Source organism: Coenobita brevimanus, chromosome 79, assembly GCF_032717465.1.
Source record: "Coenobita brevimanus isolate Jiangsu-jjx chromosome 79, ASM3271746v2, whole genome shotgun sequence".
NCBI lineage: Eukaryota > Metazoa > Arthropoda > Malacostraca > Decapoda > Coenobitidae > Coenobita > Coenobita brevimanus.
The window spans coordinates 3,700,001-3,726,890 of NC_137032.1; the positions used below are offsets into that span (position 1 = coordinate 3,700,001).

General features: G+C 43.1%; 1 protein-coding gene across 1 annotated transcript in view; it reads left to right on the forward strand.

Annotated features, from left to right (window-relative positions):
- Positions 1-26,890, forward strand: part of LOC145408971 (cyclic nucleotide-gated channel alpha-3-like) — a 91,304-nt gene that overhangs the window by 45,152 nt on the left and 19,262 nt on the right. The window contains exon 2 of the mRNA XM_080279547.1: positions 17,571-17,720. The gene's annotated coding sequence lies outside the window, so the exon portion shown is untranslated. The remainder of the gene's footprint in view (positions 1-17,570; positions 17,721-26,890) is intronic.

Below are 26,890 nucleotides of genomic sequence, written 5' to 3' on the forward strand. Positions count from 1 at the left end.
TCAGTTTCTCTCTCTCTCTCTCTCTCTCTCTCTCTCTCTCTCTCTCTCTCATTTGTGAATTTAGGATGCGAAATTTTTCTTTTTTCTTGCTGTAAATTTGGTCTTATCCAGCCTGTCCCGGAAAAAGGTGACCACTTCCAGTCCTTATTTTTCGCCCCATTATTTATTTTTTTATTGTTTTTATTAGATATTTTAATCTGCCCTTAGTAGAAACATTTCGTCAATCCTTCCTTTCACAATTTATTCCTTATTAACATTAAAGGTTTTGTAAGGGACGCTCCATTGGCGATAATATCTTCCCGATTCCTAGTCACCCTGTACTGAAGATTTTGGTGGACCCTTTCCTGTGACACTAAACTTATCGGATTTTTAATAGACACTGACTCATATCCTCCTCGGTTAAGCAAGCTCCCTAACACCTCTTCCTTGGCGATTTACTTTTGGATATGTCTGGTTAATATCCTTGTGTACTTTTGTTCAGAGTGTGGCGATATTGGAAGAGTTTTATGTAACACAGGATATAACGCAATATAGGAAATAAATCGCTTAGGAAAAGGTGTTAAGGAGCTTCCTCAACCGACAGGAATACGGGCCAGTGTTTTCCTGTGGTTTATATCCCTCTAGTTATAAATAATTGTGTTCCTCAAGGTCATTTTCTTTCACCCACTCTCTTCCTCCAATTCGTCAGTGACTCTCTAAGCTCTACATCTAGCCCTGTCCACTCATAAGATTTTGACTCCATTCCTCACTTTTCAGTTCACTTCTCACAGCGTCCACCACAACAGTCGCTACAGTAATTCCTCTGTTTCTGAATGGGGCAAAAGATATCATGTTAGTTTTAATACCTTCAATGCTCGATTCCTTCATCTTTCACCTTGGCACAGTCGTACATATAACTATCCTCTTTCCATCAACAGGACACAGCTCGGTCATCCATCATCTCTTATTTTTCATGGAGTCTCATTTTCCTATAATCCGTTTTGCTCATGACTACACATTTTTAAAACGCCATGTGTGCAGGCCTCTCGTTATAATGGGAACTTTATTTTTTTTTTTTCAGTTTTCATTTGGTAGGGAGACGATCTCAGGTTATAATTCTTTTTTCTTTTCCATTTAAAACCGGTTTGGATTTTTTTTTCCTTCGAGATGAGGGTTAATGTATGAATAAACTATATTCTTCGTCTGTTTTAATTACGCAGGATCGAAGGTAGACTTATTTGAGGTGAAAGGTAGATGATATATGGATTACGCCTGACCTGAAGCAGCTGTACTTTGGGTGAAGGACAAGTGATGTATGGGTGTGTAAGATTGTAGGCGGAGGCAGGCATGGCGGTGCTGATGCCGGGAAGTCGAGCAGAAGCGGAAATGATGCGGGAAGATGGAGAGGTAGAGGCAGTCTTGAGGGAGTGCGTACTGAGAGAGAGAGAGAGAGAGAGAGAGAGAGAGAGAGAGAGAGAGAGAGAGAGAGCCAAGAATTTGAATCAAGTAAGAAAAGTAATGTAAAAAGAGTTCCCCGAGGTGACATTGACAGAAGATAGTTATAACAGTAGTAGCGGTAGTAGTCGTTGTAGAAGAGAGAGAGAGAGAGAGAGAGAGAGAGAGAGAGAGAGAGAGAGAGAGAGAGAGAGAGAGAGAGAGAGAGGAAAAAAAATATAGAAGCTGTAGATGGTGGTGGCGGTAGTGATAGAAGGAGGAGGGAGGAAGGGATAACCCATAAAATCGATAGTCATAATCCACTAACAGAATAGGACCACCACCACCTCCTCAGATTCCACATACACTCTTTTCACTTTATCTTGGCCTAAAATTGCCTTATCTCTATGTTGAATACTGAACTATAGCAAGAGATTCAGCAGGAACACAGCGCTAGTCACGAGGAAGTGCTGTTAAAAGGATATAGAACTAATATACTGTTCACTTGATCTTGGTGTAAAATTGCCAACTATGTGCTGAATGCTGATGAACACAAGAACAGTGCGCTAGTCACGAAGAAGCGCTGTGGGAAGGGTGTGGAACCAGACGATTTTACTCAGCCTTTCGTAATGGAACAATTATAGCTTTCATTAATCTGCCCACTATTAAACCTGTCTTTTTGGCTGAATAAAACCGTCTAGAGATTGCAAGAATAAACCAAAGAGAGACATCACCGAAATGAAGTGTAGAGGTGATGTCAGTTCACTCCTACTTGCACCAGACGATATTAATAAACATATGAAGGAGAAAGTTGGTAGTGAGAGGATTGTACTTTCTTTACTCTAGCTTTGCCTAAAATTCCCATCACTCCATCTCAAATGCTGGATTGTAAGAACAGATTGACACTAAATTATCATGCTAGTCACAAAGAGGAGCTATGGAAAGTTTACAGAGCGGTATGATTGTGTCTCTCTGCCATAGGACTACCGGTACGTGAAATAGGCTGCAAAAGGGAGAAAATCTGGGCCAAGTTAGAGTAAACAGGGTATAGAAATAAATTCCGTAAACCCTGCGATGAGAAGTCTCCCCATTAGCTGAATAAAATCGTCTGGCAGTAGCAAGAATAACAAGAAACACAAGACGTCACCGTACTGAGAGGGTGAAAAGAAAAATCTCACAAGTCTGTTAATTACTGGAACACACTTTCAAGTTTCGCTGGAGCCACACAGGTAAGATGCGGAAGTTTGGGGCCAATTTTTGCGTCAACTGCACAAGTATTCCTGTTGAGTTTATTGTCGAACAGAACCAGAGTAATTTCCATCTCTTAACCTAATCTAATTTAACCTAGTCTAACCTACCCTAACCTAACCTAGCCTAACCTTTAATATGGTGACCTCCTTTTTAGATAATTCTTAGTATTTCTATTGTGTTTTATTTTGCCTGCGACAGACTTCTGAGACTGGAGAGGTTATAAATTTCCTTGTCCTTTCACGCATTTCGTCCAGCTAACAAAAATATTCACATTTAATACTCCCCCAGTATCCCTGCTTGTCGTACGAGGCGACTAAAAGGGTTGGTGGTGGGTTAGTGCCCCACCCCGTAAAAAGAACTAACTAAAAAAGCAAATAAAGCGCCTCGGACCCGGACGGACCATACGTTGACGACTAAGGAACGGACAAAGGACATTCTGAGGGTAGGAACGTGGAATGTGAGAGGAGTGAATGATGAAGTGAAAGAGAGAGAGATTGTCCAGGTGCTTGAGGATGCAAAACTGGATATATGTGGATTGACTAAAACTAAATGGAAAGGTGAAAGGGTGAGAGAATGGGAATATGGTTTAGGTATATGTGCGGGAGTCAATGAAAATGAGAGGGCAAGAGAGGGAGTATGTCTGATGATAAGCAAGAAGTGGAAGGAGAATATAAGAGAGTATGGAACAGTGGGTGCAAGGATTGTATGGGTGAGGATGAAAGTAGGTATACAAGCGTGGGCGATTGTATGTGCGTATGCCCCGACAGAGGATCGAGTGGCAAGAGTGAAAGATGAGTTTTGGGCGAGAGTAGAAGCGTGTATGGACAAGTTTGAGAGGAGCGAGAGAGTGCTGTTGATTGGAGACATGAATGGCAAAGTTGGGAATGTACGGGTGGATGGAGTGGTTGGTCAGTGGGGTGTGCCAGCTGACGTAGATGGGAATGGAAGTGCTTTGGTGGACATCTGTGCTGGTAAGGGGTTGGCAATAGCCAACACCTACTTTCGGCATAAGATGATCCACCGGTATACATGGAGAGTAATGAGGAGGATGGATGGTGAACTTGTTGAACGAAAGGCAATGATAGACTACGTGTGTGTGGATGAGCGAATGAGAAGACAAGTGTTGGATGCAAGAGTGTGGAGAGGGTGGGGGAATGGAGTCTCGGACCATCACTTAGTGATGGCCAAGGTAGAGCTGCAAAGAAAGTGGTTGAGGAGACGAAGGGGAAGACAGGAGGAAGCAACTCCTGTGAGAAGAGTGGAGAAATTTGCAAGATAGTGAGAAAATGACAGAGTATAAGAGCATAGTGGAAGAAAGACTGGGAAGGTATGAGCTAGAGCAGATGGAAGGGGTGGAAGACGTATGTAAGATATTCACGGAAGAGATAGGCGCAGCGTGTGAGACGGTTTGTGGAGTGAGGAGGAGATGCAAGGGTGTGCAAGGGACAGCATGGTGGAATGATGAGGTGAAACGAGCTGTGGAACAAAAGAAGAAGGCATATAGTGAATGGTTAGCGAGTAGAGGTAGGGGAGAAGATGAGAGAGAGAAGAGAGAGGTATATGTGAGCAGAAGGGAGGTTAAGAGACTGGTGAAGGAGAGTAAAAAGAAAGTGGATGAGGAGTTTGGGAGGAATCTTAGTGTGAAATGGAGGGAGAGTAAGAAATTGTTTTGGAAGGAGGTAAAGAAAATAAGGCAGTGTGAAAGCGGAAATAGTAGGGGAGTGAAAGATAGGAATAATAAATTGTTGGTGGAGAAGAGAGAGAAACTGAGGAGATGGAAGGAGCACTTTGAGGATTTGTTGAATGTGGAGAGTGAGAGCAGTGCGAGTATAAGTGGTTGGGGAATGGCTGGGAGAAGAAAAGATGAGAGGAGGGAGGAAGAGATCAGTAGGGCGGAAGTAGTGGAAGCGATGAAGAACATTAAGTTGGGAAAGGCCCCAGGAATTGATGAAGTGTGTGGTGAAATGCTTAGGTATGGGGGTGAGATTGTTGTGGAGTGGATATGGAAGTTGTGTAGATTGGCCTGGGAAGAGGGAAGGGTTCCAGAGGACTGGAAATCAGGTATAATTGTTCCTTTATACAAAGGAAAAGGAGAGAGAGAAGTATGTGGTAACCATAGGGGTATTTGCCTACTTAGTGTGACTGGTAAAATATATGGTAGAATACTCATTGATAGGGTTAGGCATATGACAGAGGAGCTAGTTGGAGAAGAACAATGGGGATTTAGGAAGGGAAAAGGGTGTGTAGATCAGATAATTGTTCTAAGATGTTTAGTGGAGAAGTATCTAGAGAAGGGAAGGAAAGTGTATGCTGCTTTCATGGACTTGGAGAAAGCTTATGACAGAATAGATAGGCAAGGTATGTGGAAGGTATTAAGAATATATGGAGTGGAGGGAAAATTGTTGAGTGCTGTGAAGAGTATGTACGAGGGAGCTAGGGTTACGGTGCGAGTGGATGGTGAGCTAAGTGAGTTTTTTTATCTCAATGTGGGACTGAAACAGGGTTGTGTGATGTCTCCATGGCTGTTTAATATATATATGGATGGGGTTGTAAAGGAGGTGCAGGGTAGGGCAGTGGATGTGGGGGTGGCTCTAATGAATGAGGGTGAGATTTGGAAGCTTCCGGTGTTGCTGTTTGCTGATGATACAGTACTGTTGAGTAAAGACGAATGGGAGTTGCAAGGTTTGGTGAATGAATTTGGGACAGTGTGTAGGAGGAGGAATCTGAAGGTTAATGTAAACAAAAGTAAAGTTATGGTGTTTGAGAGGAATGAAGTCACAGAGTGTGCAATGAGGTTGGATGGTGAGGATATGGAGAATGTGAGTGCATTCAAGTGCTTGGGTAGTGTGATGAGTAAGGATGGAACTTTGGGGGATGAAGTGCGTGAAAGGGTACAGCAGGGAAGGAAGGTTGTTGGTACACTGAAAGCAGTGATGAGAAATAGGGAGGTGAGTATGGAAGTTAAGAAGTCACTGCATGATGGTATTGTGATCCCTACCCTGACGTATGGAAGCGAGGCATGGACCTTGCAAGAGGGGAACAAGTCAAGAGTGAGAGCAGTGGAAATGAGTTACTTGAGAGGAGCATGTTGAGTGACGTGGAGGGACAGGTTGACGAATGAAGAAGTGAAGGAACGCTGTGGGGTGGATGTGGATGTGGTTGAGAAGATCAGGAGAAATACACTGAGGTGGTTTGGACATGTGAAGAGAATGGAGAATGAAAGACTGACTAAGAGGGTATGTGTGTAGGTGAGGTGGAGGGAGGGAGAGGGAGAGGTAGACCGAGGATGAGGTGGAGGGATGGAGTTGAGAGGTATATGAGGGAGGGGGGGGGTGAGTTGGGGGGAGGGTAGTCAAATGGTGGGTGACAGAGCGACTTGGAGGCGTTTTGTCTGCGGCCACCCTTTGCGGGATTAGGGCGTCGGGCTATAGATAGATAGATAGATAGAATTAACTGTTAAGGAGAATCAATTTCCAATACCCGCAGAGTCATGTGTGAAGCCTTTCCCGTCAGTCTCTCATTCACAAACACAGGCAGAAGTATGGTATCTAAAGCCTGTTTTAAATTACTGTCACAAAAACGCATCAGTCAAACAGTGGACCTTTCGGAACGTACTGTGTAGTTTGTGGTTAGAATCAGGCACATGAAAATATAACACACACACACACACACACACACACACACACACACACACACACACACACACACACACACACACACACACACACACACACACACACACACACACACACACACACACACACACACACACACACACACACACACACACACACACACACACACACACACACACACACACACACACACACACACACACACACACACACACACACACACACACACACACACACACACACACACACACACACACACACACACACACACACACACACACACACACACACACACACACACACACACACACACACACACACACACACACACACACACACACACACACACACACACACACACACACACACACACACACACACACACACACACACACACACACACACACACACACACACACACACACACACACACACACACACACACACACACACACACACACACACACACACACACACACCTGGAAGTTCAATTTCTTTCAGCACTACCCCAGTAAGTCACAGAATTTTCTTTTGCGTGGAATCAAACCGTCCGATATCGCGAGTATATCAGAGAGAGAGAGAGAGAGAGAGAGAGAGTATTTTCCCCTGAGCGCCTTTGTGCAATGAAAATCAAGAGGGGAGAAAAATAAATGGATTGATTTATAGTTCTTCCCTGGCTTGATGTTGTGAAAATGGATTATGGAAGAGAGGGGAAACTTGTCTTGTGGATAGAGTTTAGCGTCGTATTCTGTGTGGCTTTGGAGACTTCGTAACACCTTTTTCTTGGCGACTTATTCTGCAGATTATATCATCATCCTTGCGTATGTTATTCAAACTAGGCTATTGTTAAAAAGTATAGATATCATGCAAGAGAATTTTAAAGTGTAATATGCAAAATAAGTCGCTGAGGATGAGATGCAATGAGTTTTTCCCCTGCCGTCATGTAAGAGAATGTAAAGGTATGATGTGCTAAATAAATCGCGAAGGAAGGTACCTGGGAAGCCTCGTGCGTCACTTTGAATACAGTGTTTAGTTTGGCACGAACACGAAAGCTCTATGAAGACTGGTGTTTCCTTTTTCTCTTGTGGACAGGGGTATATTTATGAATCACTTGTATCTTTTATAATTGTTTTTTTTTTCTTATACTCACTCATGCATATACAGACATGCACAGACAGATAGGTAAAACATAATATTTGTTAATTTATATATATGCATGTATGTATAGACAGATAAACAGAACAGACAGAAACACCAGAACTATGATTCTTAGACACTAACTTGGCATCAACTCTTAATGGGCAAGATGTAGAGTCAAGCCGTCCTTGTTTTTGCTGTAACTTTTCCCTGTACAGTAGTGGTCCCTGGCTCATGTTGTTAACTATTACATAACTGTGTGGAGTTTGGACCATCTTCTCCAGGTAGCAGCACGGAGGAATTTTTTTTCTTTCTTTGGTACATATTAAGGCCATGTGGAGAGGATGGAGAGTGAGAGACTGACTAGGAGAGAGTTTGTGAGTGAGGTGGATGGGGAAAGGGGGGGAGAGAGACCGAGATAGATGGAGTGGAGAGATATGAAAGAGAGGTGAGTGTGAGCTGGAGTGAGATTAGCTAAATGACGGAACAAGATGAAATGGAGGGGATTTCATTGTGGCAACTCGTTACCGGATTTAGGCGTCTGGCAAGAGATAGACAGATAGACTTATAAAGGCAACATGTTTCACCCTGAGAGCCCGCTTGTACAAAGAAACTGCCATCTTTCCAGTCCCATCTGAAGGAAATTTACAACTGGCGTAACACAATGACAATCCTATTTCTTTTAATGTGTGTCTCAGATGCTTCGACTTTTCCGCTATGTGTTCGACAGACCTTGGGAGGATTATTATTTTTTTGATTGCACACTTGAATACAATAATTGGTACCCCCTCAGCAGACAGTACCAAGGCCAGAGGTGTATTTATGTTGGTAGAATAAGTGTGATAATGGAAGATGAGATGAAAAAGGCGATACCGGGATTATAAGGATTTGTGATGAGTTTGGCGAAGCTTATTGGTGACACGTGCTTAAAAAGGGAGATGTGCAGCCTGTCAGGATTGCGGAGAAAGAGAGAGAGAGAGAGAGAGAGAGACCCAGTGTATGGTATGTATACAGTATTTGTGTATCTATCTCACATCATCATCATCCTTTCTCCTCCTCATCTTCCTCCTTTTCTTCTTCTTCCTCCTCTTCCCTCCTCCTCCTCCTCCTTTTCTTCTTCTTCCTCCACTTCCTCCTCCTCTTCCTCCTCCTTAGTTTTATTTGCACTATTACATTTGGGATGGCGGGGTTCCGAGAAAGGGAAAAGGGAAAAAAAAGCACGGTAGTAAGAGACCCGTAATCAGACTGGCTGGCGAGAATGAGGAGCGTACCCATTCACTCGCCACTGAAGCCTTGGAAAGTCTGAGAAGGCCTGTCATTACACCTTTATTACCCCATCAGGAGCGTGGGGGCCCTGGGCTAGGCTGCTCAGTCTCGACATGTAAGGCAATAATGACCAGTCGTTGTTTCCTGAGTGGCATCATGTGAAGAATAAAACCTAGTAATTTCCTGGATTTAAACCCCTTCATGGGCTACATTTATTTACTTATTTATTTTTTAATGTGTCCTGAGGCCCAGCAGCTCTCCTACGTACTATACACCTCCGCATGTCACTACTTGGTCACTACTACTCACCGTCCATATTGAATACATACTACAGCTGTCTTATACAGGAGTGATGTATTGGTATTAGTAGGGGTGTTTGTACGACACGTCAGCGGGTCTTACGGTAGATCAGTAGAACCACTTTAACGAAATTCATATCCTTAAACTGTTCCCTGTCCCAGCCAGGATTCGAACCCGCATCCCTTGGGTAGCAGGCCACCTCTCTACCGACCCGGCCACAGCCTCTCCCACACCTACCAGATCACCAGAAATGGAAGGAATAGTGTAATGTAACAATAAACAACAGTAAATTGTATTTAGTGTACTTGAAGTCGACGATTCTGCTGGAAATTAGAATAAGGAAGAGAGAGATTGTTAGTAATTATTGCAATGAGGAAAACAGTGTCATAAGCTTTCAATAGGGAAGGTGGATTAGCAGACAGTGCAGTAGGGAAAGTACCTTGTCAAGGTTAGTGTCGTGTTTACGTAAGTGCGAGGGAGCCTTCTAAGTCCTCCATTAGTGTATTATACCCACAGCTAAACAAGTGCCAGGGAGCCTTCTAAGTCCACCAGCAGTATTCTATATCCACGCCTCCCTTACTGAAGAGGTGGCAAGGAGTCTTCTAAGTTCACGGTGAGAATAATTATCCCACGTAGCTCATACTTAAGAGATTCTAAAATGAAGGGTCAGGGAGCCCTCTAAGCCCACCACTAGGACCATTAGCGGGGTCACGATAGACTCCTACAGACAGGGAATAGGCGTGTGAGTGACCAAGGGTAGGGCAGGGCAGGGGAGGGCAGGGTAGGTTGGGGTAGGGCAGGGCAAGGTAAGGCAGGGTAATGTGGGATAGAGTACGGCTGGGAAGGGTAGGGTAGGGTAGGGTAAGGTAAGGTAGGGTAAGATAATGTATAATAGGATGTAGCAGGGTAGGGTAGGGCAGAGTAGTGTATGGGGTAGGGTAGGGTAGGGTAGGGTAGGCAGGGGTGCAATAAAGGAGTACAAAGGACAACAAAGGAGTAGGGAAGGCTTCTGGCTGCCTTCCAGCACACGATGGGGTAAAGGATAGATTATACAAGGAGCCGTTGATCACAGGCCGTCTTTTCCCATCTCCCCCACTTCCCTTCATTCCCCTCTTTCCCCCTTTCCTTCCTTGTCCCTCCCTATCCCTGTCCCTTCTTTCCCCTTCCTCTCTTCCTTTCCCCATCCCCTTCATCCCTCCCTGTCCATTTTTTCCCTCTGCTCACCTCCCTTCCTCCCTTCTCCCTTCCTTCTGCGTCCCCACACTACTGCCCCTCCCCTCCCTTTCCCTCCCGCCTCTTCCCCTTTCCATCCTCACCCCTTCCTTTCTGTCCCCTCACTTATCCACTTCCAGTTTCCCTGTCCTCTCCCTTCCACCCTTCCTCCCCTTCTTCCTATCCTTCTCATCTCGTCCCTCTTCTTCTCCCGTTTCCCTACGGTCCATTCCTCTCTTTCCTCCCCCCTCTCTCTTCTTCCTTCTTTCCCCTCTCCCCCTCACTCCCTCTCTGTCCTTCTTCCTATCATTTTCCTTCTTCCATTCCTCCCTCCCCCTCTTCTTTCCTCTTACCTCACTACCCCTTCCTCCTTCCCCCTCTCATCCTCACTCCTTTCCATCTTGCTGTTTTTTTTTTTTTTGCTCGCTCTGAATACCACCTTCTTCTTTTCTTAACAGTTTTCCTCTTCTCATTTAGTCAACTCTGTTCTTTTTCTCCTCTTGTACCTCTCTTCACTCGCCATCCTCCCTCTTCACTCCCCATCTTTTTCACCTCCTTCCCCATTTCTCCCCTTCCTTCTCCATGTATTGTCATCCCTCTCTCCCTCCTTCATTTCACTCAGCGTATCTTTTTCCCTTTTCCCTCTTCCCTCTTCCTTCTCCATTTCTACCCTCTTCCCTCGCCATTCCTCCTCTACCCTCTCCGTTTCTCTTTCCTCTCTCCATTACTCTTCTCCATTTTTTCCTTTCCCTCTCCCTTCCTTAGCTTTCATTCCTCCGTTTCTCTCTCCTTTCTCCACTCCTCTTCTTCCTTCTGCATTTCTCGCTCCTCTCTCCATTTCTCTTCTTCCTGATCTATTTCTTTCATTTCCTTTCCATTTCTTTCCTCGATTATTCTCTCCCCTCTCCATTCCTCCTCTTACTTCTCCATTTTTCTCTTCCTCTCCCATTCCTCCTATTCCTTCTCCATTTTTCTCTCTCCTCTCCATTCTTCCTTCCCCTCCCCCCTCCTCTCTCTCTCTCTTTCTCTCTCTCTCTCTCTCTCTCTCTCTCTCTCTCTCTCTCTCTCTCTCTCTCTCTCCTTTTACCTTCCCTACTTCCTCTCACCTCCATTCATTCTTTTACGCTTCCTTCTTCCTCCTTACCTCCCGTTCCTCTCTCTCTCTCCCTCTAGCTTTCCTCCATCCCTTCCTCCTACATTTCTTCTTCCTTCCTTCGGTTCCGATTATACTTCGTCCTTCCTTCCTTCCACTTACTTTCCTTCCTTCCTCTTACATTCACTGCAGCCTCCCTCTCTGTGTTATAATCCCTCCTTCTTTCGTTTTTCCCATCTCCCTCCTCCCTCCCACTCTCCTGTTTCGCTCTTCCTCTTCCTTATTCCCTCTTCCCTCCTCCCCTCTTCTCTCCCTAGTGTTTCCCTCCTCCTCTCCCTTCTTCCCTCCTCCCTCCTTGGCTCATGTGTCTCTCCTTCTTTGCTGTCTCTATCTCAGCCTTTTCCTCAGATTCTCACACCCGATAATATAAACAAGTGCCACGCTTGTCACCCCGTATCGCCTTGGTTAGAGAGAGAGAGAGAGAGAGAGAGAGAGAGAGAGAGAGAGAGAGAGAGAGAGAGACTGGGGGAGGGTAGGTGAGAGCAAGTGAAAGAGAGCAGTGAGGGGTAAACGAGAGGGTGGATGTTCTGTACTCATCACCGATATCAGTGTCCCCCCCCTCTCTCTCTCTCTCTCTCTCTCTCTCTACCACTACACGTCTTAACCTCTTCAGTCCGGTGACGTATTGTACTGATTTATACTTCCCATATTCGGTCGATTGTATTCAGCTTTTGGGAGCTTCTTGTAGGATGTCTAAATGAAGAGGAAAATAAACTTCTCCAGTTCGAAAATCTTCAAAACTATGCAAGATTATAGTGAAAAATACATAATTGAAAGGATTAATGGGACAAGGAGGAGGATGAACTGTAAAAAAAAGAAGAGGTCGGAAGGGCGGTCAGAGATACGGATAGGGTGTTGTACAAGCTGTTCTGGATCATAAGGGCAGAAAAAATGTAGCTTGTTCACCAGGCAAATCAATAAATGTAGAGGGGAACCTAAGACGGTGTTGAACATTGAAATCTGGCCGTGAGAGATCTGGGAGGATCAGTGCAAATAATGTGCTTCACCTCATATGGGAGATGATATAAGATTTTAGTATAGTCCGCCTTTTATAACCTGCCGAAGATCATTTAACCCCTTTCAGCTTCGTTGATGGCCGAGTGTAGTCAGACTTGGGGACTTACTTGGCTAGTAACGAAGGAGATTCATTCTTATTCTATAACTAAGGCTATTCAAATTTCATGTAGCCTTTATAGAGTATTAAAGTTATAGGAGTGATTCATGTCCGCCAATAGGAAACGAGCCGACTATAGGCACCAGGTAATGTGGTGGTAAAAGTTTCAGATCGGAGGTCACTATGCGCTACGTGCTGTGATTCGAATCCCTTAGGTGGCTGGAGGATTTTTTATCAATTTTAGAACTGCCAGGGATTTCACATCGTCTCCTACTCTTAAATGATCTGGATTACCCCAGCCTAGTTCCAAGCTTTCATATGCCTGGGGTCATCCTAGGCAACAGATGGCGTAATATGGGGCTGGTTGTATTTGCAGAAGAATTAAGATATAAGTTATTGTTATTGCTGTGGCCCCAGACTCATCTTGATGTTACGCCAGTGCATACAGATAGTTAATTACAGTCGAGATAGCCATCGAGAAAGCAGAGTAAAGTTCGGGAATACTGAATGGGGACTAGTAGATTAAGCTAATTATGCACATACGTACAACAGCAACCTTTGGCTTGGAAATGAAGGTAGAGAAAGTAGGAAGATGCAGAAAAGACCCTGCTATGTAAGATCGCTGTCATTATTATTAAAACACTGAAAAAAAGTAAGCAGAAGAAGATGGAAAAGACTTATGTTCATGATGACTGGTGAAACAGGAACTCCAACTCTCCTTCACCATCTCATCATCATCTTCGCGTGTGCTGCCCTGTTCGGTTGGCGATACGCTCTCTTATCAAGCCCTAACCCAAGAGTATTTTTAAGTACAGTTCTTGCTGTTCCAGACACTTTTAACGCCGCTTAAGAGAGATTTTCAGACTAGACAGGTTTGATATACCTTTCATTAACCCTTTCGCTATAAAAGGTCTCCCCAAGGTGAATTAAATCCCTGGAAATATCAAAAATAAAAAGTCCTCCCGCAAAAGCATAAAGGTCACACGGTCTTGCCTTTCAGCTCACTCGTACCTTCCTGTCACCAACACCTTCTCTCCCTCATCGTTCCAAGTATCTCTCCACCCACGACACTTCTTTCTCACTCTCTGGCTGTCTCATTTTCTTGCTCATTTCTCTCTTTCTCTCACATTTATTGGAGAGGTAACGGAAGTGTGAAAGTTATCTCGCCCACTCTCCGTGATTGGCATTACCTGTCCCGCCTTGTCAAACATCACCTGTGGAGTCTGGTGTCGGTAGTGTCATGTGGCACACACACACACACACACACACACACACACACACACACACACACACACACACACACACACACACACACACACACACACACACACACACACACACACACACACACACACACACACACACACACACACACACACACACACACACACACACACACACACACACACACACACACACACACGTCAATATACCACAATACTACGGCATGACCTGTCTTTAAAGGCACTTCTTAGTAACTGAACTATATTACGGTGTTAATATTTTGGTACAACTTAGTGACAGAACAAGAGATACCACGGCACTCATAGCACTTCTTCATGATTAGCACCATATTGTGTTATTAACCCCTTTCACAGTGACTCAAAAAAAAAAAAAAAATCTGCTGACCTACATGCTTCTCATAGCACTTCTTCGTGACTAGCACCATATTCTAGTATTAATCTCTTGTTACATCTTAGCAGTCAAGTTGGAAGGACGAAGTGTTAGGCAAAGTTAAAGTGGAAAAGTGTAGCCCATTTTTTTTTGTGTGTGTACTTCGGGAAACGCCAGTATTTCACCCACACCGCCTCACTTCACCCCTCAGGACGATTTTCTGAGTTGGTTTACTTACTATCTATCTTTCTATTGCCAGACGCCTCAATCCCGTACGGGGTGGACACAAACAAATCGCCTCCACATCGCCCTGTCCCCCGCCATTTCACTGCCCTGCACCCAACTCACACCCCCCACCCTCATATACCTCTCCACCCCATCTCTCCGTCTCATCCTCGCAAAGAGAATCCCTATCATGAGAAGCTTACTAGGGAGGTATGAAATTAACCTTGGATTTCGTGGTCTGCCTATCTGTCTATCCATTTATCTATCTGTCAATCTTTATCTGTCCGTCTGTCTGTCTGTCTATCACCAGACGCCTTAATCCCGGAAGGGGTGACCACAGAAAAATCCCCTCCAATTCACCCTGTCCTTCGCCATCAGACTGCCCTTTTTCTAACTCACACCCTCCTCTGTCATGTACCGTACCTCTGCACCCATCCCTCCATCTCGTCCCCCTTCCCCTTCCCCTCTCCACCTCACTCACATGCACTCTCCTAGTCAGTCTCTCATTGTCCATTCTTTCCACATGGTCACTCTGTTTTGGTAATGCTCATGTTTAGCACTCACGGGAGCTCATGACTCACGCTTGGCAAATTTTAAATAGGTTACGTAAATATGACTGAATATTGAAGATGTTTTGATAACCGGAGAGTTAATGGTGAAGATATTGACACTCTCAGGCTCGTGGTCTCATCGGTACACCTCTTCCTAAGCGATTTATTTTGCTTATTACACCTAGCCGTTCAACGTTACTTCAGTGCATATATAACGTGTAAGACGATATTAACCAGCCAGATCCAAAAATAAATTTCTAAGAAAGAGGTGTTAGGGAGATTCCTTACCCGACGAAAATACGGACCTCAGCTTGCAATGAATCACTCTTAGTTTATTTATCGTGTGACGTTAACCACAATAAGGTAGAGTTGTCCCGACGATGACCGGGTTAATGGATATTGTGGTTATCAGAATTTTCGCCAAAGGAGTCTGTGGAGGCGGAAGTAGAAAAAAATAAAGAGAAAAGAAGGAAGAAGAAGGAGGAGGAAAAGTAGAGATTGTACCAGTGTCCTTCCATACGTCACTTTTTCGCTATTTATTTCATCATTCTTTTACCTCTTTTTTCTCTTCCTCTTATGGACACCTTCCCCCCTCTCGACCTCCATCTTCCCTCGTCCTCCACCCTCAGCTTTTGTTTTCCTTCCTCTTTTATCCTCATTTCCCTCAGGACGCCTTTTGTCTTTCCCCGTGCCTATTGTTTCCTCGTACCTTGGCCTCTGTAGTAGCACCGTAATGTATAAAGTTGTATGTTTTCCCTTGCCGTAGTGTAGCTTCTTTCTTCAGTACATTGATACCAATATATTTCTCTCTTGCTCCTTCTAGACCACCTTATTTAGCTTGAGAGACATTTCACGAAGCAGATAGTCTCCTGTGCAGAGTAAAATCGTCTGGTAGCCGCAAGAATGGTGTAATATAGACGCCATCGGACTGAAGGTGTTTAAGCTCAGGAATTTAGAAATCTGAAGTTCATGATATTATTTTATTTTATTTTTATTTTTATTTTAGTGACTTACTTTCCCATGACAAACATAAGCCAAATTATTATCAAAAGCAGAGTTCCATCATGTATGTATGCTGACTGCTTGAAAGAGGAGAGAGAGAGAGAGAGAGAGAGAGAGAGAGAGAGAGAGAGAGAGAGAGAGAGAGAGAGAGAGAGAGAGAGAGAGAGAGAGAATGAGACGTAACAGCCAATCTCAGTTTTGTGTCCTTAGAAGTGTTGGGGCCCGGGGCTAGGCTATCATGGTCCAGTTCATTTTAATCGTAGTTGACCAGCCTACTCCCTTAATAGTATTATATGATCGATAAGTATTCAGTCACCTTTTGGGCATCCCGACTAGGGCGTCCAAACCACTAAACCACCAGGCTCCAGCTAACAAATAATTGATTGGCCAGTAAAACTTGAGACCTGTTCAGTACCTGTCGGCTGTATCACTGGCAGGTAAACCAGAGTTTTGAACGTGAGGTCATTTTACTGTTTGTACCTGGAATTCCAAGAAAAATCAGTTTTCGATTTACTGATTACATTTAATTCAGTGGGGTGGCGTAGAGGTCTGTTCGAGTGTGTTTCAGCTCAAAAGATTGCGCATGAAAGAAGAGGAGCTTAAAATTGGTCTCCAGAATGAAATCAGACTTGTTTCATGTATGTCCACTCAGTTGACAGATAGATCGTAAACAGATCCTCGCAGATATAACAGTACTAAGGATCTTGAACACGTGCACAGGTAAGCAGTTATTTTATACCAGGTGACAAGTGTTATACGCATCTCTTGGCCGGGGTAATAGAGAACACAGTAATTTATTCCTTCATGACGTGGCATCCCAGGTGGTCTTATATTCTCCTGTCCACCTCCCCTGTATTGGACTGAGGAACGGTAGGCTTACGTCACCCTCACAGGCCATTGGTTGCCTTTACAATACAACATGGAAAGGAAAGTTGAAGAGGATTTATGGTTTGCCTCCAAGAAACATATTTCCCGGGCGTCACACACCGGAGCGTGTTTTGATGGCAGATTTAGTGTGTGTGTGTGTTTTGTGGTAAATTTGCGAGCTCTTCGGACATAATGAAGTCTTTAGCCTTGTACTTCATTAGTAGTTTGTTCCGGCTGCTAGCAGGTAAATTTATTCAGTTTGGAGAGACATCTAGTAATGAAGTGGTTTAATGAAGACTGTCTTTTATATTTGAGGTTCGAATAGTCTGATAAAAAAAAAAAAAAAAAAAAAATCGTCTAGTCGTAAAAAAGAATATGTTCACAGTCAAAGAGGAAACACCAAACGAAGGCCTGTTTACTGGAGTTCAGGTGGCAATTCAAAGTTTTTTTTTTTCTTTAGCCTAGCGTGCAAGAGAGGCCGTTCATAATGACACTAACACTACTCCAGTCTGACAAAGTATCAAACTATCACTCTTAACTCCTTCAGTCCCATATAGTATTACTGATTCTACTCAAGCAACCACCAGACACTTTCATTCTAGTTAGGCACGCCTTTTGTAGCGAAAGGTTTAATGAAATTTATACCTAGCTCCTCCAGGTCGAAATGTCTGTCCTAAGGTTAATGGAATGGTCTGAAGGTAGCAAGAATAAAATTACTGCATCCCATGAAAGAAGTTAAGGGCATGATTCTGATCCTAATTGTGTCTTTCACAGTATAGTGAGAGGAGGTTAGGTGCTTGATTCTGATTCTAACTCGTTCTCTTCCCCAGGGCGGTGAGAACGGATTCTTATCGCCTGGCAGTCTTCGCACCTCCTTGGCCGACGACGCTTGTTCTGAGCTTCTTCGCCTTGAACAGAGAGACGCGGAGGAGCAGAGACAGAAGAAGACTGCACTTGCCAGGCTCGTCTCCACTCTACAGGTAAACAGTTCCTTCACCTGCATTCTCAGAGGAAGCTCCCTAACACCCATTTCTTACCAGTTTATTCTGTTCCATCACCTTAGAGGAAGCACCCTAACACCCTTTTCTTTCCAGTTTCTTCTGTTCCTTCATCTTGCCCGGTATTCTTAGAGGAAGCTTCCTAACACCCTTTTCTTACCAGTTTATTCTGTTCCTTCACCTTAGAGGATGTTCCCTAACGCCCTTTTCTCGCCAGTTTATTCTGTTCTTTCACCTTGGCCGGTATTCTTAGAGGAAGCTCCCTAACACCTTTTTCTTGCCAGTTCATTCTGTTCATTCACCTTGGCCGGTATTCTTAGAGGAAACTCCCTAACACCCTTTTCTTGCCAGTTTATTCTGTTCCTTCACCTTGGCCGGTATTCTTAGAGGAAGCTCCCTAACACCCTTTTCTCGCCAGTTTATTCTGTTCCTTCACCTTGGCCGGTATTCTTAGAGGAAGCTCCCTAACACCCTTTGCTTAACAGTTTATTCTTGCATGTGCCATTTTAATCACCGCTTTTATCCTATGTAATCTGTGTCGATAATACAACAGATGATGCAAGAGACTGGTAAGGTATAATATGCAAAATAAATCGCTAAGGAAGAGGTGTTAGTAAGCTTCCTTACGGCACGAGATGCCCTAAGCTTGGCCCAGATTTTCGCCCTCTTCCAGCTTATTTCACGTAATGCACATCTTCGTAACTATACTTCTTTCACATTAACTTGGCCTAGAATTTCGTCCTTTGCAGCTTATTTCACGCCGCTCATTGACGGAATAGGCAATACATCTTTCTAATACATACATCTTTCTGTAGCACTTCTTCGTGACTATAGTTGTTTCACATTAACGTGGCCTACATTTTCGTCCTTGTGCTGCATATTTCACGAGTTCAGTATTAGAATAAGATAGTGCCACGGCTCTGCATTCATTCCATAGCACTTCTTCGTGGCTAGCACTATATTCAAGTGCTAATCAGTTATTACAAGCTCAACTTTCAAGGTGAAAAGACAGCAGCAGGTGTAGGTCGAGAGAGAGAGAGAGAGAGAGAGAGAGAGAGAGAGAGAGAGAGAGAGAGAGAGAGAGAGAGAGAGAGAGAGAACAGGATAGTGGATTCATGGGTCCGTATGCACAAACTAACTTAAGATCAATTCCTGACCTTAGTTAAGATTAATTTTACGTAGGGGGGACGAGGAGAAGAAAACGTACTCTCACAGCGTCTCTCGTTCCTCCTGCAAAATTAAATTAATAAGTTAATAAATAGATAGATAGGTAGATAGAAAGATAGATAAATAAGTAGATGGATAGATGGATAAATAAATAAATAAATGAAAGCTCAGTTACGAAAAGACCAAGTTAACTCCTTCTGCCCCTTTTTTTCCCACGGAATTTTTTCCATGTCTTTTTTTTTTTTTTTTTTTTTTACCAGGGTACCACTAGACGATTTTATACAGCATAGGACAAATCCCTAGTCGTGAAGGGGTTAATGAGGGCTTTATCTAACCCCTCCAGTTCCGAATGTCTGTCCTTGGCCAAATAAAATCGTCTACAGATGGCAGGAATCATATATAAAATAAACCACAGGAGTGAAGGGGTTAAGATTGAATTCCTGTCGTAGCTAGGATGGCATGGGAGTAAATTCACTGACAGACTTACGACCATTTTTTTTTCGTAGCTAAGATCACAGTTACGACGGAGAATACTTTGTAACTCTGGCAATGAATCTTATTTAGGACGGCGATTTTAGTCCAGTTTACAATCAATGCTCCATCTTGACCAAGGTGGGTAGGACGTTGATTTACAAGCTTAAGAACAAGTGATTATATTTTGGCCTAGAAAGCTGGAAGAATCTACGTCAGAGTGGGGATGGTGTTGCCCTGCCTGAGGTATGCGTTCTGTGAGTGATCTTGTTGTGAGAAGAATAACCGCAATTTGCTTTGGAATACGCACTAATAATGATGAATGAAAAATTATATATAACTGATATTTCTTTTCCATGACAAGAAAAGCATAGACAAGGAACATAATAAATCATAAAAGCAGCTGTAATACCGATGTTATTCATTCTTATACCGAGTCTGATGAATTATACAAAGATGACAAGGATGAATAATAATGCTAAATATGTGTTTTCCCTGCTATATGAAACAACCAATCCCCTGTTATCCTTTTTATGTACCGAATCGAGGTTCATGATGGCAAGAACAAGTAACAAAAACCGCCATCGTACTCCAGCTACAGGTCTCTTCATTAACAACCTTGGAGAGCAGACTCAGCAGACCTCCTTCCCTTCCTCCTTCCCCTTTCCCCCTCCCCTTTCCCTTCCCCTTTCTTGTCGCCGCTGCTGGACTCTTGCCTCACCCGACCGATTACCTTTCCGTCGATAATTACTCCCACCTATCGATTTCAGGTACGCATGGCCAATTTTGCTCGCGTGTCAGGCTAGGGAACGATTTTGCCAGCGTTTAAGAGCGCGCCGTCCTGCCCGAAGTGCTTTTATTGAGCCTGGGTCCCGTTTAAGCAGATTCGTAACATATCCTTCTCAGTGGTTTATTTTGATTAGTACATCCTGAGATACCGTAACATCTCTTCCTCAGCAGTTTATTTAGCTTGGTACATTCTGAGATACCGTGACATCAGTTTCATAGCAGTGTATTTAGATTAGTTCAGTCCGAGATACCGCTACACACCTTTGCGGTATTTGGCTTAGTACATCCTGCAACACCGTAACACCACTTTGTTAGGGATTTATTTGGCGTTGTACATTTTAATATCATCATTTATTTTACCGATGCAAATTATGGCCAAGTTCTGAGGCTTAATTTTTTCGTTTATTCAGTCATATTCTTTTTAGCATTAGCAGTTTCCGTAATGCCATTTTCTTAGCAGTTTATTTAGCTATGGTGATGAAATTTTGCATAATTTTCCCCTCAGTGATTTATTTTGCACAGTACATCTTGAGATTTCGTAATACCTCTTCCTCAGTGATTTATTTTGTGTTGCACGTCTTGAATTTTCTTAACACCTCTTCTGTAGCGATTTATTTGGATTTAATTGTGAGCTTTTGTAAATCCCCTTCCCCAGTAATTAATTAGATCTGTTCTGGAGATTTGCTAATAGCCTTCCATTAGCGTTGTATTTTGCATAGTGCATCTTGAAATTTCTTAACGTATCTTCCTAAGCGAATTATTCTGCATAGTACTTCTTAACTCCTTCAGCTCGAGGATATTATTTGTTTAATCTTGCCTCTGCCAGAAGACTGTATTTCTCCAAGGGGTGACCTCGAGTAGCGAAGAGATTAAAGAAGGCTGTAATTGATGATCTGGGTTCGACAAATACCTCCTCAGCTGAATAAAGAGCAGATGTAGATAGTAAAGATTTGAATGGAAGAGGCGGAATAAAGAACAGATGTAGATAGTAAAGAACTGAATGGAAGAGACGTAATAAAGAACATATGTACATAGTAAAGAACTGAATGGAAGAGACGTCTTTGTATTGAAAGGGTTGATGTTACTGATGCCAACTTCGTCGATGTAATAAATTAATTGATAAATAGGTAAATAAATCAGTACCAGAAAGTAAATAAAAGTCAGTTGATACATAAATAAATAAATATTAAATTAATCAGTAAATAAGTAAATAACCAAATCAGTAAATAAATAAATCAAAATACATGAATAAATAATAGATAATAGATAAATCAGTGAATAAATAAGTAAATAAACATCAGTAAATAATTGAATAACTAAATAAATCGGTAAATAAGTAAATAAATAAGCAAATAAATCAGTGAATAAATACATGAATAGATAGATAGATAAAAAAATAAAAATAAAAACAGCATGCAGATTAACATGGAGGTGTCATAAGCAAACTCAGGTGCAAGCAAGAGATGGTGAAGTGTCCTGTGCCAAAACTATAGTCCGTTTACACCAACTTGGCCTAGCTTTTCGCCCTTTCGCAGCTTAAATTTTCTAATAGCTCAGTGGCAGAGTAACACATTATTGTGGGTCTACATGCTTCTTCGTGACTAGCATGAGATTACACTGTCCATCTCCTGTTATAACTCAGACTTCAAGATGGAACGATAACCCTCACTAACCTTTTCAATGCCAAAGGTCGGTCTTAAGTTAAATACAACTATCTGTTGGTAGCAAGACTAGAAGAATTAGTCGTTGAAATGAAGGCGTTAAGGAGATAAAAACTGCCTACAAGGGGAATACCACGGTGTAATATGCAAAATAAATCGTTATGAAAATGGTATAAAATATCTAACGCTGAAGAGAATACAGGTTAGTGATTTGCATGGGGTAGTGGGTGTACTGTACCTCTTCCTTCCCCCTCACTCTCTCCCTCCCCCGCTCTGATTCCTTGACTACATATTGTGATTGTTAACGCGTGGTGATTGCGGTGCTTGTGTAGTAACTGCCTGTGCATCGTTAAACTGTACGCTGATGACCAACACTTGAACACTTCCCTTTTCCAATTTTGCCCCTTTTCCCCCTTTCTCACGCATCATTTTCACATGATTTATTTATTTTTTCTCCCTTACGTGTGGATGGTGGAATCGAGAATTTTGAAGATATGAGTGGTGAGTGAGTGATTTTTATGCAAACAAGAGAATTATAAATGCTGAGAACCTGCAAACCTCGTCCCATCCACAGAAAGCGAACACAAGGAGCCAAAATCAAGATCCGCCCAGTTCGAGATGCCACATTGCATTTAAAAGATTGGAGGTCATAGGCAGTGGGAAAGACAGAGAGGGGAAGACAGAATCAGAGTTAACCAGTTTAATACATTGAGGACTGGGTGTATTTAATTAACACTTGTATTAGGGGGTTGGACGGAAAAGGAGTGTGTGTGTTGCTAGAGGGGTGTTGTGTGCCCGCCGCAATGGGGAAGGAATGCATGCAGAGAGTTCAGACAATGAGAGAGAGAGAGAGAGAGAGAGAGAGAGAGAGAGAGAGAGAGAGAGAGAGAAACAAATGACGGTGATGATGATGACGATGATGATGATGAAGATGATGAAGATGATGATGATGATGATGATGATGATGATGATGATGATGATGACAGTGAAAAGACCAGCCTGTCCTACATCCCAGGTTCAAAATTCTCACCTGGTCTTTCCCCCTGTTGATCTTTCATCTTTCCCTCCCTTTCCTCTCCTCTCCCTCCACAGTCTCTCCTCTTGTCCACCCCTCTTAGTGTTTTCTCTCCAGTTCCTTCTCTCCATCTTCCTCTACTCCCATTTTTCTTTCCTTCTCTCCATCCTTCTTTCGCTCCTCCTTAATTCCCCCCTCCTCCTCCTCCTCCTTCCTTCTTCCTCTTGCTTACCCTCCTCTTTCTCTCTCCAGACACAGTTTCTCCATTCCTCCTCCCCCTCCCCTCCGTCTCAGCGTTTTGTCTGCTTTGTCTCCCTGTCCCCCCCTCTGCTTTCTCATATTTCCATCCTTCTCTTCATTCCTCCCTCCCTCCCTCATTCCCATCTTCCCTCCCTCCCTCCTCTCTTCTCTCCTTCCAGCCACTTAGACCCTCCCTTTTTGTCCACTCGCGCTGCATTGTCTATTCTTTATCTACCCCCTTTCCCTCCTCCAGCCTTCCTGTCTCCCTCCTTTCCCTCCTCCAGCCTTCCTGTCTCCCTCCTTTCCCTCCTCCAGTCTTCCTGGCTCCCTCCTCTCCTCCCTTCCTCCTTCAAAGGGATACAAAGGAAAGCAAACAGCAACAGAGCCACTTGCCCTTTCGAGGCTGTTTATTGTTGGGTAGATTACGGGTAAAGTAACAATTCTTCTGTCTTTCCCTCCCTTACCCATCCTCCTGTTAACCATCCTCTCTTACCCTTCCTCCATCCCTCGCCCCTCTTCCCTCCCTCTTCCCTTCCTCTTTCCCTCATCCCTTCCTCTTTCCCTCGTCCTCCCTCCTTCCTTCCTTCCTATGCCCTCTAATTCGTCCTTTCTTCCCCTTTTCCCTTCTTCATTCCCTCAAAACATTGTCTCCTCTTTTTTCGTCCACTTCATCCATCTCTCCTTCTCTCCTCTCCTCTCCTCTCCTTTCCTTTCCATTCCTTTCCTTCCTGCCCTTCTCCAACTTCTAATGCTCCCCTTCCTCGTACCCTCTTCCATTCTTCCCTCTTCGTCCCAGCCTTCCCCCTCCTCCATCCTCTCCTTTTTCTCACCTCTTCTTCCTTTTAACTTTCATTCATTCCCCTTTTTATCAACCTTTACCCTATAAACCTTCACTTCTTCCTACCTCTGCCCTCTCATCCTTCCGTCCTTCCCTTCTCTCCCCCCCCCCCTCCAGCGCTCAGTCTTTTCCCTCTTCTCTATTCTCTTCGCGTTTCCTCTCCTTTATTTACCACTTTCCTCTCTCTATCCTCCTTGCTTCTCTCCTCTACCCTCCTTCCATCCTCCCATCACTCGTCTGCCCTTTCATCCTTCATTCCCTTCCACCTTCCTTCTCTCCTTCTTTCCCCACATGCACTGAGACTCTCTCCCTTTCGTCCACTTTGCCCGCGCTGCTCTGACACCGCTGAGGACACAGAACGTGGCAATGAATACCAAAGATCCTGAATTTTAAAGCGGACGCCATTGGGAGTAAATCCACCCTGTCAGAAAATGGCGGGAAATTTGTTCATATGTTTATAGACGAGTTTTATTTATTTATTTTATTTTTTTTTAATTGTGAGGAGAAAAAATGGCTGAACTGTGTCAGTGATATTCTTTTTATGGGTCCGTGTTTGGTTGTGTTTGTTTTTGTGTATGTGGAAAGAAAATGAGTGTATGTACGCCTTGTTACGTAGTTGATAATGTGCTTCTTTGTGTTTGTGGAGAGAAAATGGCTAACATGCTGACTTGTTTGTTTACGGGTTTGTGTTTTTGTGTATGTGAAAAGGAAATGAATGTCTGTACGTCTGTTTACGTGTTAGATAAGGTGTTTCTTTGTGTTTGTAGGCTAAATATGCGTACGTGTTTATTTCTGCGTGTTTATTTATGTGTGTGTGGAGAGAAAAGGCTGGAATTTACTTGCGTCTATGTGTGTTCATTTGTTTGTGGAGAGATGGATTCGGGGGTGATAGTGGAAGGTGATGTGTGGAGTATTTCAGACCTACTGCAAGTGGATTATGCTGTATTCCTTCCAAAAAGTGAACAGTAGTTTTGAAAAAGGGTGCATAGTTTTGTGGATGCCTGTGAGTGTTATGCTTTGAAATTAAATCTAGGGAATATGGAAGAGATGATGATGATAATGATGATGACGTTGATGATAATAAAAAAAAAAAAAAAAGAGGCTGAGACGATAATGATGATGATGACAATGCCGATGGTGATGATGATAATGATGATGATGATGATGATGATGATGATGATGATGATGATGATGATGATGTTGATAAACATGACGATGATGTTAAAGATGATGATGATGATTTGTTTGTCTTGTATTACGACTTGTATTGCGTAATAAATTTCTTCGTCTCTTTCTTCGCCTGTCTCTCTCAATCCTCTGCTTCCTTATCACTCCTAAATGAAGAACAGCAGAAAAAAAATATACCCCTATTCTCTGCCTGCTCTCAGTAACTTGGGATTAGTTACGCATGAATGGAAGTAGAGGAAGAACATTTAGCCAGTGTAGGTAAAGGGCTGGTGTGGGTTTGAGTGATCGATGTAAATGCTGTTTGATGGCAGATCTCTCTCTCTTAGAGAGAGAGAGAGAGAGAGAAAGAGAGAGAGAGAGAGAGAGAGAGAGAGAGAGAGAGAGAGAGAGAGAGGCGCCTGGGCACTATTTTCTTGATGGTGCCTGCCGGAGCAAGAAAGAGAGAAGCATGTGTGATCTTTATGAGGCACTCCCATCACGCTTGTGCCGAGACAGGGCCTATGTTTGAACCGCTCTCAGGTCAAGGATAACATGAAGCACCACATGACGTTGACTCCCACATTTTCCACGCACATGACGTTGGCTCCCACATCTTCCATTCACCCAAGACTAAATTAGCCCTGGTTAAGAGGAGGGTCTAATTAAGGCTGTATCTCCTAACCCAGGGTACACGCACCCCTTTGAGGGTACGAAACTTCGATGCTCGGGGTACGAAACATTGGCTCATTCACCTGTTAGACATTCCTGCAAGTTACTCTATTAATCTAACCTTTTTTGGTGTCTTCTCTTTACCAATTAAGATTATTGCTTTACTTGTATTGTGCACTATATTCTCATCTTTATACTCGCCCATAGCTGTCACACTCGGTTTCGGTCAGAGAGATTGTATGTGCTTCGCAAATCAGCTTTTTATTTTGACAAAATGCACTGTAAAAGAAAAAAAATGTTGACAGGCCTTTAATAGGTAAGACTGCTGATGAGATGGGAGAAATTGTATCCAGTGTGGGTGAAGTAAAAAAAAAAAAAAAAAACAAGCAGGAGTTGATGTGTTCCCTCCAAGGTTACTTTTCCCCATAGAGGTGCTCCTGTTCCAGTCTGGATTCTATCAACAACATTTTATTAACAACAGAGACATACTTACAGCCACCTACTTTCACGTATAATATTGCACTTAGAATTAGATCCAGTAAACAGCTGCATGAGGGTCTTTTGATGATACTTCAAAGAACTTATACTCATTTAACGAACGCTTATCAGTCAAAAGCAAGAACATGAGAGCCAGCAGTTCATTTAATTATCTTTTCATGATCGGCGGTAATACTGGATGTTAAAGCAGTTGCTAAGCACGTCCTCGTGTCATATCAGATTTGTAAATGATTTTGTTATGAAAATAACAAAGTTTTACTAAACAAAAATATCTTTTTAACAAGAGACACAAACAATAATAATATTCTTTGAACGCTAGGGATACGAGCACCGACATTGGTTGAGCTCCAAGGAACCTGGGGAAGTGATGCTCTTCCTTACAAGTGGTTGCTACTCGTACTATACTCTTTTCACTTTACTTTGGCATAAAATTATCATCTCTCCATCTTGAATGCTGAGTTATAACATTAGATTAACACCGGAATATGATGCCAGTCACAAAGAAGCAGTATGGAAGGGATGTAGAACCGTAGCATTGTCTTTCTGCCACTGAGCTACATGAAATAAGATGCAAAAGAACGAAAATTTGGGCCAAGTTAAAATGAAAGAAGTGTATTTTTTTTTTTTTTTTTTAACG